The sequence below is a fragment of the Sminthopsis crassicaudata genome, chromosome 4 (genome assembly GCF_048593235.1).
Source record: "Sminthopsis crassicaudata isolate SCR6 chromosome 4, ASM4859323v1, whole genome shotgun sequence".
Lineage (NCBI taxonomy): Eukaryota > Metazoa > Chordata > Mammalia > Dasyuromorphia > Dasyuridae > Sminthopsis > Sminthopsis crassicaudata.
Genome location: NC_133620.1, coordinates 196,544,106 through 196,558,163, shown reverse-complemented (window position 1 = coordinate 196,558,163; position 14,058 = coordinate 196,544,106).

Below are 14,058 nucleotides of genomic sequence, written 5' to 3'. Positions count from 1 at the left end.
ATAAAGATACGTTATTTGTTATTTAAATCACTTTTACTGAAGTTGTTTATTTCCTTGTTTCAGTTTCTAAAAATATTGCAACAATTGCAATGCTTCTTAGAGAAGCCTATTCAATTCAGTGTGATTTGTACAGAAATTCATTGCTAAATGGGCACAGGTGCTGATGTGTATAACATGCTAGAGTGAGTCAAATCTAATATGTGTTTCACAGAGAAAGAAGATAAAAAGAAATATACTTGAATCAACTTTGGAAATGTGCAATTAAAATACTTTAGACTTCAAAGTCTCTTATGCAATTGCAAAGGTCTACATAGCTACGTACTACTCTAATACTATGAAATAATAATGATGATGATGGTGATGATATGATGATGAACTAGCTACAACATCAAAATTATTTGTTTAAAAAGGCTTACTTTAAAAAAAAAAGCAATGTTTTTTAGAAAATATCCTTTAATCACTTTGTAGATTTTCTAGATCATAATTATGGCATTAAAAAGTAATTACATTAAAATGTGATTTACCTGGGAGTAAAGTGTCAAATTAAGGCATTAAAATACTGCTTGCAAACAGTATTGTGAAATAAATTGTGAAGTAGTAAACATTGGAAGTTAAAACCTCTGCTTCTCTCCTTCAGTGAGGTTAAGTATTAAATTAGCTTCAGAAAAGTTTTTTTTTTAATATATTTAAATAGTATTTATCATCATCATAGCAAATATCCATATCTTAGGTGTGTTGCATAGCCATACATTTTGACTTATTTTGAAAAAAATCAATTGGTTTGACATATAAAATAAAGCCAAGTGGATTTGATGTTTTCAGGGAGAGTGATAAATTTTTAAGAACTGAGGGTTCAAAGTCCAGCTGGTTTGATTTGACCCAAGGCAAAGGAGTCTGATACCATGAATTATAGTGTGTACTCCTGCTGAGTAAGCTCTGGATACTATAAACTCAGTTCTGAGGATGTACATCTCTCCCTTTGAAGTTGATGAGAACTGTTTGTGCTAAATGAAATACATGCTGGGAAAATTGGGCCCTTACTTTGGGTGTGTGTATACATTAGCAGTCTTATGGCACTTTTCCCATCCAGCTACCTCAGTTTTCCCCAGTCTAAATGGAAGACACCTAGGTTTGGAAGGAACTCTGGATGAATAAAAGTCTTGCTCCCAAGATATTAAATATTCAGGTTTTGACAAAGTTAATCAACTCCCAGTTGTCAATAAATTGGGACTATTGAAACCATGACTCACTTTTATATAAGTCTCTTTATATCTCAAAGAAGTTCATTAAAAAAAACAACAACAACAACAACAATAAATAGAAAAAGATTCAATTAATGTTGATTCGGTCATTTCTTGAACTCTTTGAAGGCAGTATCCAATTCTACACTTAATATAATACCTTGAACAGTTTGTGGGGTTTGTTTGTTTGTAATAAAATAAAGAGGACAATAATTTTTAGAAAAAATAAACATAACAGTGTCCTCTCAAATAAGATGTAAATGTTAAATGTCCTGGATAAAATTTAGATCCAGAGAACTGTCTTTAATAATTGGTTATTAATGCCAAAATTAAAAAACTGTGATGTCATTTGAGTTGATCATGACTATGAAATCTGTCTCATTTGTTAGTCTCTTGTGACAAACCTTTCCTAAAAGTGAATTTGAGAGAATGCTTTAACCAAAGAATATCAAATAAATAGCTATATAGTAATCAATACTTCCTTTCCATTATTATTGTTCACTTGAAGTCAGTATAAAAGGTGGTATCAAGTAAAATCTGAGATCAGAAGATCTGAATTTTAATTCTATCTCCAAGTAGTTGTGTGGTTTCTAAAAAAGTCATTCAATATCTCTCAGCCTAAATGTCCTAATCGATAAAAGAAAGTTGTACTCTATCATCTCTAAGACCCTTCACCACTATAAGAATAATTTGAAAAGATAACCACTCCCCAACCAACCATGGAGAGATCATACATTAAGGGAGCTCAATCCAGAAAAAAGAAAAATGGCAAACAATTTTTCCCCATTAAAGTTTTTTTCCCTAATTACATGTAAAATAAATTTTAGCATTCATTTTTTAAAATAACCTGATGATTCTTGGGATTCACTTATAGGAAGGGAAAGGAATAAGTATTTATATAGTGCCTATCATATGCCAGACACTGTGTTTTTTACAAATATCATCTTACTTGATCTTCACAACAACCCTGCAAAGTAGATGCTATTACAAATAAGAAAACTGAGGCAAATAGGGGTTAAGTGATTTGCCCAGCATCACATAGCTAATAGCAATGAGATGATTCAAACTAGTTCCAATTATTCAGTGATGAAGAGAGCCATCTACACCCAGAGAGAAGACCGTGGGAATTGAGTGTGGACCATAACACGGACTCTTTCTGTTGTTGTTTGCATTTTGTTTTCTTTCCCAGTTTTTTTCTTTTTCTTCATTCTTGATCTGATTTTTCTTGGGCAGCAAAAAAAAAAAAAACTGTATAAATATGTGTGTGTGTGTGTGTGTGTGTGTATATATATATATATATTAATATATTTAACATATATTGGACTACCTACCATCTAGGGGAGGGAGTGGGAGGAAGGAGGGGATAATTTGAAACAGAAGGTTTTGCAAGGGTCAATGTTGAAAAATTATCCATGCATATGTTTGTTTGAATAAAAAGCTTTAATTAAAAAAAAAAGTTTATTGGGATTGCCTTGAATCACTGAACTGTTGAGAAGAACTAAGTCTAGCATAGTAGATTATTGTATAATTCTGCTGTTGCTGTGTATAATATTTTCCTGATTCTGCTTACATGCATTTAACTTTAAAGTTACTAAAAAAAAAAGTAAGAAAGTAATTGGTTGATTCTTTCTACCTTCATGTCACTTTCTGGTTCCAATAGATCTGGACAATTTTAATTTATGATTTTTTTTTGAAATATAGTCTTTAGAATTATTTTTTAAAAAATCATTATTTTTATGTTATCTAGAAATTCTTCAATTTTCTCTCACCCTATTTTCCAAGGCAATTGTTTTTCATATTCAATATTTAACATTTTCTTCTATTTTTTCAACCTTTTGAGTTTTTCTTGCTGCCTCATGGTATTCTGATTCCTATTTGGTTATGTTCTAGTTTTGAGGAAGTTCATTTCTTGGGCATGGTTAACTACTTTGTTTTCTAAGGTATTTATTCTCCTTCCAATTCTTTCCTCCAGAATTTTTATTTCAACTTTTAAATTAGCTGCCAGGACCAGGAAGATAGGAGGGATAAGTCAACCAAAGAAGTCACTGAATAGTACAAGAAATTATTGTAGATCTTGAGATATGCCAAAAAAAAAGAGAAAAGTAATTCTAGAACTATAAGTGGAGGAAAAAAGTAGATTATCCATCCACAAGAACTATGTGAGTATTTAGAAGAAAAGAAGCAAGAAATTTAAAAATGAACTACATAATGAACCACAAAATGAACATAAGCAAATAGGAATCAGAATACCATGAGGCAGCAAGAAAATTCCCTGGAAGGTTTGTAATTGATGATTTCCTATTCATGCAGGTAATGTGAGCATGTCTAGGCTGGAGGTGCCTAGCAATGACTCTTAGTAATGGAAGGGAATAAGCATTAATATAACACTTGAGGTGCTTGGAATGTTCAAGGAGGACCAGCACCTGTGGTGAGAGCGTTTGCTGAGCACTTTTCAGGGCTGCATATCCATCTTTGGAGTTTAGCTATCACCTAACTCTCACCTGTAGCTCCAAGAAACTGTAGCATATGCAGAGGCCAAAGTTTAGTAATCTGTCTCAGCAGACAGGCTAAAACTGGGTTAAGTATAACTAATAGACCTTAAACTTGGTGAATTAGAGGATTGTTTACTCCAAGTGTGTGAAGATCTCTCCTGGCAGAATGGGCAGACGAGTGATTTGTTCCAATGGCCATGAAGGCAACTTAAAGCAGGTGTTGTGGAACACTTAGAGCTTGGTCAGACATGGAAAATACCAAAGGTATCCACTGCATCCTGGACCTTCACCAGTTGTCCTGACTTTTGTCTTGCTACTGGACTTTGATTACTCTGGAAGACAGAACAAGGCTTATTATTTGTGAAAGTCTGCCTCATTTAAATCCAATTTGCTCCCAAGTCAAGATACCACTCATTTGGGAGGCCATTGGTCTTCTTGGAAAACAAAGGATGAACAACCAATAATATAGAACCAATAATGTGCCAGATACTGTCCTAAACACTTTACAAATATTTCACTTCATCCTCACATCAATCCTATAATATAGCTACAGTTATTATCTCAATTTTTATAATTGAGGAAACTGATGCCAACAAAGGTTAATTGATTTGCCTTGGATAACACAATTAGTAGGTATCTGAGATGGGATTTGAACTCATCTTTTTGACTCCAGGTCCTGTAACAATCCATTGTGCCACCTAGTTGCCTTTAAGAGAGAGTAGGCTGAGGGTTGCACTAGAAGAGAGGATTATACTTCCTACTGGGGTGGGAATGAATGGTCATTGAATTTCTGAGAAAGGGACAGGCAAAGAGGGTACTGACAGGAAGGTTGAGAAGAAAGGCTCCTTATGGTTCATTCTCCATCTCTATTTCCAAGGGAAAACAGATACAAGACCTACAAATTTGAAAAAACTTAATTTTGGACCATTCAAAAGTTATCATTATGACCTTCTATCACCTTGAAGCCATATTTTGTTTCCCAAATAGAACCATAAGTAGGACAAGGCAACTAGAACCTTCCCCCAGGGAAGAACTGAGAATATTGGAAGCGCTTAGCAGTAAAGTAAGCAAGAAACAACAGAGTAACCTAACATTTGGTTAGTCAAGATAATTATTTTAAAATAAAGATATAAAGGCTCCCTTTCTCACAGCAGGGTCCTCAAAATGGCCTTGGTTAGTGCCCCAGAGTTTCTTTCCTCTAAGGGCATTTCAACTGAGGACGTACATTGGGCATAGTTTGTGCTAACTGCCCTTCATCCCAAATCCTAGCTCAGACTATGCTGCTAGGATATCCATAATGGTTTTTGTTTTGTTTGTTTTAACATGGAATACTAGCCTTTCCTTTAGATATTCTACCTTTTGCCCAAGCATATTATTCATATTAAGTTAAAAAAAAAAGATGGAACCTGTGTTGGAAGGTTACAAAATGCATATCATTTACTGAGAACACTAACTGGAACTGTTCCAGCACCTTCAGTAAACACACATTTAGAGTTACATGTAGCTCCTTTTAAAAAGGTGAGTATTTTCCTTAGTTAATTAGGCATTTGTGTATAACTTACTTGTTTAGCTTTTCAAAAGGTGAATTAATTAACCTGCAAATTGCACAGTTCTGTAGATACAAAAATGCAAATGTTAGAATTTTTTTTAAATAAAAAGATATTTGACCCAAGAAACTATAATCAGTTATTATGGAATGGCTTCCTTGTAAAATCATTCCATGTTATTTTTTTCTTTTTTTTTTTTTTTGTAGTTTAAAATTTTTTTTCAATTATATGTAAAGATAGTTTTCAACATTCATTTATAAGATTTTGAGTTTCAATTTTTTTCTCCTTCTGCCCCTTTTAGCCCCCTTCCCCAAGACAGTAAACAATCTGATATAGGTTCTACATATGCAATCATGTGAACGTATTTCCACATTAGTCATGTTGTAAATAATAGGGAAAAGCCATAACACCTCCCCCCCCAAAAAAAGTATTCTTTGACTCCATAATTCTTTCTCTGGATGTGGACAGAATTTTCTATCATGAATCTTGGAATTCTCTTGGATTACTGTATTATTGAGAAATGTTAAGTGAACCATACTTGATCATTATACAATGGTTGCTATTATCATATACAAAATTATTCTAGTTCTGCTCACTTCACTTAGAATCAGTTCATGTAAGTCCTTCCATGTTTTTTTGAAATTTTCCTGCTCATCATTTCCAATAGAACAATAGGATTCCATTACATTCATATAACACAATTTGTTCACTCATTCACTAATTAATGGGTATCCTAATTTCCAATTTTTTTTGCCACCACAAAAAAGAGCTTCTATAAATTTTTTGTACATATGGGTCCTTTCCACTCTTTTGTAAGCCTTTTGAAATATAGTTATAGTAATGGTATTGTTGTATTAAAAGATAATGCACAGTTTGATTACCCTTTTGGCATAGTTCCATACTGGTCTCCAGAATAGTTGGATCAATTCACAACTCTATCAACAATGACATTTTCCTCCATCCTCTCCAACATTTATTGATTTACTTTTCTGCCATATTAGCCAATCTCATAGATGTGAAGTAATACCTCAAAATTGTTTTAATTTGTATTTCTCTAATCAATAGTGATTTAAAGCATTTTTTCATATGACTAAAGATAGCTTTAATTTCATTTGAAAACTACCATATACTTTGACCATTTATCAATTGAGGAATGAACTATATTCTTATAAATTTGACTCTTCTCTATTTGAGAAATAAGGCCTTTATTTAAAAACACATACACATTTGCTATAAAAAGTTGTTTCACATCTTTCTGCTTTCCTTCTAATCTCATTGATTTAATTTTGTTTGGGCAAAAACTATTAAAATTTACTATAATAAAAATTTATCCATTTTACATCTTATAACATTCTCTTGTTTGGTCATAAATTCTTCCCTTCTCGGAAGTAACAAATTGGGAAAATATTTTTAAAGTTAAAGGTTCTGACAAAGGTCTCATTTCCAAAATATATAGAGAACTGACCCTAATTTATAAGAAATTAAACCATTCTCCAATTGATAAATGGTCAAAGGATATGAACAGACAATTCTCAGATGATGAAATTGAAACTATATCCACTCATATGAAAGAGTGTTCCAATTCACTACTGATCAGAGAAATGCAAATTAAGACAACTCTGAGATACCACTACACACCTGTCAGATTGGCTAAGATGACAGGAACAAATAATGATGAATGTTGGAGGGGATGTGGGAAAACTGGGACACTAATACATTGTTGGTGGAGTTGTGAAAGAATCCAGCCATTCTGGAGAGCAATTTGGAACTATGCCCAAAAAGTTATAAAACTGTGCATACCCTTTGACCCAGCAGTGCTACTACTGGGCTTATATCCCAAAGAAATACTAAAGAAGGGAAAGGGACCTGTATGTGCCAAAATGTTTGTGGCAGCTCTTTTTGTAGTAGCTAGAAACTGGAAGACGAATTTATGTCCAATAATTGGAGAATGGTTGGGTAAATTATGGTATATGAAGGTTATGGAATATTATTGCTCTGTAAGAAATGACCAGCAGGATGAATACAGAGAGGCTTGGAGAGGCTTACATCAACTGATGCTGAGTGAAATGAATAGAACCAGAAGATCTCTGTACACTTCAATGTTGTATGAAAATGTATTCTGATGGAAGTGGATATCTTCAACATAAAGAAGATCCAACTCACTTCCAGTTGATCAATGATGGACAGAAATAACTATACCCAGAGAAGGAACACTGGGAAGTGAATGTAAATTGTTAGCACTACTGTCTATCTACCCAGGTTACTTATACCTTTGGAATCTAATACTTAATGTGCAACAAGAAAATGGTATTTACACACATATATTGTATCTAGGTTATATTGTAACATATGTAAAATGTATGGGATTGCCTGTCATCAAGGGGAGGGAGTCGAGGGAGGGGGGGGATAATTTGGAAAAATGAATACAAGGGATAATATTATAAAAAAATTACTCATGCATATATACTGTAGGAAAAAAATTCTAAATTAAAAAAAAAAAAAAGAAAAGAAAATTCCAAATAGGGTCCTGAAGAGTGGGGAGGGACTGAAAAACAAACAGAATTTTAATTTTGATGTTTTGAATAATGTTGACTAAATAGAGGAAATTATAGGCAACTGAAAAAAAAAATAAATTCTTCCCTTCTCAATGGATGTAACAGGTAAGCTATTCCTTGTATCACCTCTCATATCTATATTTTCACCTTATCTTGGGATATGGTGTGAGATGTTGCTCTATGCCTAGTTTCTGCCATACTATTTTTTCCAGTTTTCTCAGTAGTTTTTGTCAAATAGTGAGTTCTTATCCCAGTCTCTGGATTTATCAAATAGTTGATTACTATAATCATTTACTACTGTGTCTTATGTATCTAATCTATTTCACTGAACCACCATTTTATTTCTTAACCAGTACCAAATACTTCTGATGATTGCTAATTTACAATATAATTTTAAATCTGATATAACTAGGCCACTTTCCTTTCCATTTTAAAAGATTAATTCTTTGTATATGCATGATTTTCTTTGTTCTTCCAGATGAAATTTGTTATTATTTTCCTAGCTCTATCAAATAAATATTTGATATTTTGATTAGCATAACACCAAATAAGTAAATTAATTTAGGTAGAATTGTCATTTTATTAATTGCCTACCCATGAGCAATTGATATTTTTCCAGTTGTTTAGATCTTACTTTAAGTAAGTTTGTGTGAAAAGTGTTTTATAATTGTATTCATATAACTCCTGGGTTTTCATTGGTAAATGTTTTATATTGTCTACAGTTACTTTAAATGGAATTTATTTTTCTATCACTTCTTGCTGAACTTTATTGGTAATATATAGAAATGCTGATGATTTATATAAATTTCTTTTATATCCTTCAACTTTGCTAAAACTGTTAATTATTTCAAATAATTTATTTTGGTGGATACTCTAAGTATATCATCTTGTCATATGCAAAAAGTGATAATTTTGTTTCTTTATTGCCCAGTTTAATTCATTTCAATTTATTTTTCATCTCATTGTTAAAGCTAACATTTCTAGTATAATATTGAATAATAGTGCTGATAATGGGCATTTTTGTTTCACCCCAATTTTGTTAGGAAGACTTTTAACTTATCTCCATTACAGATAATGTTTGCTGATGGTTTTAGATAGATCATTTATCATTTTAAGGAAAATTCCATTTATTCCTATACTCTTTCACGTTTTTTAATAGGGTGCTGCATTAAAAAAAAAAAAAAAAAAACTTTTCTTCACCTATTGAGAAAATCATATGATTTCTTTTGGTTTTGTTATTGATGTGGCCAATCATTCTAATAGTTTTCCTAAGTTAAACAAAGATTGATCATTTTATTGTTTTTTTTTTAAATAAAACTATTAATAAAAATGGTTTTATTAGTTTTATTGGTTCAATAATTTTCTTACTTTTAATTTTATTAATTTCTCCTTTGATTTTCAGAATTTCTAATTTGTCTATTTGGAGATTTTAAATTTTTTTCTTTTTCTAGCTTTTAACATTGTACATCCAATTCATTGACCTGCTCTTTTTCTATTTTTACTCATGTAAGAATTTAGATATATAAAAATTTTCCTAAGTACTTCTTTGTCTATATCACATAAAGTTTGGTATGTAGTCTCATTATCACCATTCTCTTAGATGAAATAGATTGCTTCTGTGATTTTTTTTTTTATCCAATCTTTCTTTAGGATTAGATTGTTTGGTTTCCAATTAGTTTTTAGTCTTTTCCATGGCCCTTTGTTATATATAATTTTCATTACATCATGATCTGAAAAGGATGCATTTAATACTGTCTTTTTGCATTTTATTGAATTTTTATGTCCTTATACATGGTCAATTTTTGTGTAAGTGTCATATACCACTGAGAAAAAGATATATTCCTTTCTATCCCCATTCAATTTTCTCCAAAGTTTTATCATATCTAACTTCTTATTTATTTTGTAGTTAGATTTATCTAGTTCTAAGAAAGGGAGTATGAGGTCCCCCACTGATATAGATTTGCTATCTATTTCTTCCCATAATTCACTTAACTTTTGCCCTAAGAAATTGGATATTATGCAACTTGGTGCATATGTTTAGTATAGCTATTCATCAATGTCCATCGTACTTTTTTCATAGCAAAATGTAATTTCCTTCCTTGTTTTTATTAATTAGCTCTATTTTTGCTCTTGCTATGTCTATTATCAGGATTGCTACCCCAATTTTTTTTTCAACTTCAGCTAAAGCATACTCCAGCCTTTAAACTTTACTCTACTCTGAATTTGTCTCTCTGCTTCAAATGTGTTTCTTCTAAACAATATGTTGTAGGATTCTGATTTTTAATCCATTCTGCTATCTGTTCCTCATCTATGGGAGAGTTAATCTCATTCTTTTAAATTATGATTACTGTATATTTCCCCCATCCTACTTCCTCCCCCTTTTATGCTTTTCTCTCTCTCTCACCATTGTTTTGCTTCTGATCACCATCTCCCCCAATTTGCTCTCCCTTTTATCACTCTCCTCTCTCTTTTCTTTCCCCTCTCTCTTCCTACTTTCCTTTAAAGTAAAATAGATTTCTTTACCTAATTGAATGTATATGTGACTCCCTCTTTGAGCCAAATCCAATGAGAGCGAGGTTCCAATAATGCTCAGTCTCTCCCTTTCTTCCCTCTACTGTAATAAGTCTTTCATATAATTTACCCCATTCTGCCTCCTCCTTTGCTCTTCTCCCAGTAGAATCTTTTTCATCCCTTAATTTTTTTCATTACATCAAAAGCAACTTATACCCACACCTTCTAAGTATACTCCATCTAACTGCCCTAATAGAGTTTTATTTCTTTTTAAAAATACCTTTTTATTTACAAAACATATTCATGGATAGTTTTTCAACAATGACCCTTGCAAAACCTTCTGTTCCAACTTTTCCCCTCCTTCTCTCCCACCTCCTCCCCCAGATGGCAGGTAGTCTAATACATGTTAAATATGTTAAAGTATATGTTATACAGTATGTGTATACATATTTATGCAGTTATCTTGCTGCTCAAGAAAGATCGGATCTAGAAAGAAGGTAAAAAAACTGGAGAAGGAAAACAAAAATGCAAGCAAACAATAACAGAAAGAGTGGAAATGCTATGCTGTGGTACACACTCATTTCTCATAGTTCTCTATGGGTATAGCTGATTCTCCTCATTACTGAACAATTGGAATTGATTTGGATCATCTCATTTTTGAAGACAGACACGTCCATCAGAATTGATTATCATATAATATTGTTGTTGAAGTGTATAATGATCTCCTGGTTCTGCTCATTTCACTTAGCATCAGTTCATGTAAGTCTCTCTAGGCCTTTCTGAAATCATATTGCTTGTCATTTCTTACAGAACAATAATATTCCATAACATTCATATACCATAATTTATTCAGCCATTCTCCAATTGTTGGGCATCCAATTTCCAGTTTCTAGCCACTACAAAAAGTACTGCCACAAACATTTTTGCACATAAGAAGTCCCTTTCTCTTCTTTAAGATCTCTTTGGGATGTAAACCCAGTAGTAACACTGCTTGGTCAAAGGGTATGCATAGTTTGATAACTTTTTGAGAATAGTTCCAAATTGCTTAGAGTTACAATTCTTAAGAGTTAAAAATATCATCTTCCCATAAAGGGATAAAAATAGTTTAATCTTATTGAATACCATAAGTTTTTTTCTTTCTCTCCTGTTTACATTTTTGTGCTTCTCTTCAACCTTGTATTTAAAGATCAAATTTTCTGTTCTGCTTAGGTCTTTTCATTAGGAAAATTTGAAAAGGAATATCCATCTTTTTCTCCTGAAAGATTATGCTCAGTTTTGCTGGGTAATTGATTCTTGGTTGTAATACAAGCTCTTTTGCCTTGCAGAATATATTCCAAGTCTTCCAATCCTTTAATGTAGAAGCTGCTAAATTCTGTGCAATCCTATCTATGACTCCTTAATATCTGAATTGTTTCTTTCTGGTTCCTTGGAGTTTTTTTGTTTTTTTTTCCCTTGACCTGATAGTTCTGGAATTGAATTTCAATATTCCTTGAAATTTTCATTTTGGGATCTCTTTCAGGAGGTGATCAGTGGATTCTTTTCATTTCTATTTTGCCCTTCTAGTTCTAGAATATTGGGGCAGTTTTCCTTCCTAATTTCTCGAAAGATCCTGCCTAGGCTTTCTTATTTTGATCATGGATTTCAGGTAGTCCAATAATTCTTAAATTATCTTTATTGGATCTATTTTCCATGTCAGTTATTTTTCCAGTTATGTATTTTACATTTTCTTCTGTTTTTTCATTCTTTTGATTTTGTTTGATTGATTCTTGGTGTCTCCTAGAGTCATTAACTTTTACTTGCTCAATTCTAATTTTTCAGGAATTATTTTATTCAGTTAGCTTTTCTACCTTCTTTTCCATTTGGCCAATTTTACTTTTAAAGAAGTTGTTTTCTTCAGTGGATTTCCCCCCTCCCTAATTTGACCAATTCTATTTTCTAAGGAGTTATTTTCTTCATTCAATTACTGTGCTTCATTTTCTATGTATTGATTTTTTTTCATAATTCTTTTGGATAAATCATTTATTTTCCCATTTTTTTCTACCTCTCTTACTTAATTTTAAAAATCCTTTCAGATTTTTTCCAAGAGGACTTTTTGGGCTTGAAACCAATTCATATTCCCCTCTAAGGCTTTGCATATAGGTATTTTGACACTCTTGTCTTCTTCTGAGTTTATGTTTTGATCTTCCCTATTGCCACAGTAGGTCGGGGCTCTTTTTTGTTTTTTGTTTTTTCTCATTTTTAAAGTTAACCTCTGCTTCTAGGATACAGGGAGCATTGTACTAAGATTTTTGCATAAGATGGGGAGGGAGAGGCCAGGACATAGTCACTGGTTTTCTGCTCCAGGACCTCCAGGGCTGGTGGCTTGCTCATTCATTGTACTATGTTGGCCTGGCTTGTGTTATGCCCTGGGTTCCAGGGCTGGCAGTTTGCCTGATGCATTAGGATTCAAGGCTCACCGCTAACCCTGCTGTGCCACTAGCATTCTGGGCTAGAATTGTGGGGCATCAGTTGCTGATCTGTGCTGTGGCTAAGAGCCTCCTGTTGCCATGACCACTTACTCCTTGCACTGCCTTGAGCTCCTTTTTTACCCAAGTGAGACAGACCTTTCTTGAAGTCCTTCTAAGTTGTCTTGGAATGGAAAGTTATTTCACCCTATCTATGTGTGGATTTTATTACTCCAGAATTCTTCTGGAGGCTTTACTGTTTCCAAGGAAAACTGGGGAGAATTCAGGCAACTTCTGGGCTTCTCTCTGCCATATTTGCCCTGCTCCCATCTCCATGTTATGTATAAGCTGAAAGATATTTGTTCTTTTTTCTGAGGCTCTATAATGTTTCTTGTTTAATTAGAAGCAATTTCAATGAGAAGGAGCTTTTCTGTGATGGCTAAAGCAATGAATGGGGAACAAGTTCTTCAGGGTTTTATTTTCAGTTCATTCAGGTATTAAAGCCAGGTATTAATTTCTCTGTTTAAGACTTTACATATATATCTATATAGATATATAGATATGTATATACACACATATATACATATATACACATACATACAAACACACACACACACACACATATATATGTATATATATGTGTATATATATATAATGTGCTCAGGAATGTTTTCTGGTGATTAAAGAGACATAGATTTAGAGTAAGAAAAATCTTAGATGTTAATCAGTTTAACCCTCACTTTTTACAGGTGAAAAAAAGCCAAATCCCAGAGAGATTCTCTAATTTATTCAACATCAAATAGATCATAAATGGGAGAGATAGGATTTGAACCCAGATCCTTTAACTCTAAGTTCAATGTTCAGTGCACTGCATTAAACTGCTTTCTTTGTTGCAAGTTCATTGCTTAAAGGAGAGAGAGTTGTTTGAGATTTTGTGTTGAAACACTTAAGTTGTGGCAAAGTAAGATAAGTAAAGAGTGACAAATCCTCTGTTAAACCTTGGAGATACAAAGATAAAGATGAAGCAGTCTGTCACTTCAGAGAATTTACAATCTATGGGTAGAAGCAGCACAGATATAAATAAATACAGTTCTTAGGTATTCACAACAGTGGTTTGAGTAGTTATGTGAAGTCCCTGAATCAGGGTATTAGTTTCTTTCTTTCAAAAAAAATATAACAGATGGAGGAAATAAATGATTCATAAGGTCTTGACACAGGGGACTTCAACTATCCCGCCAACTATAGGAGATCTCTTTATGTTAAAAGCA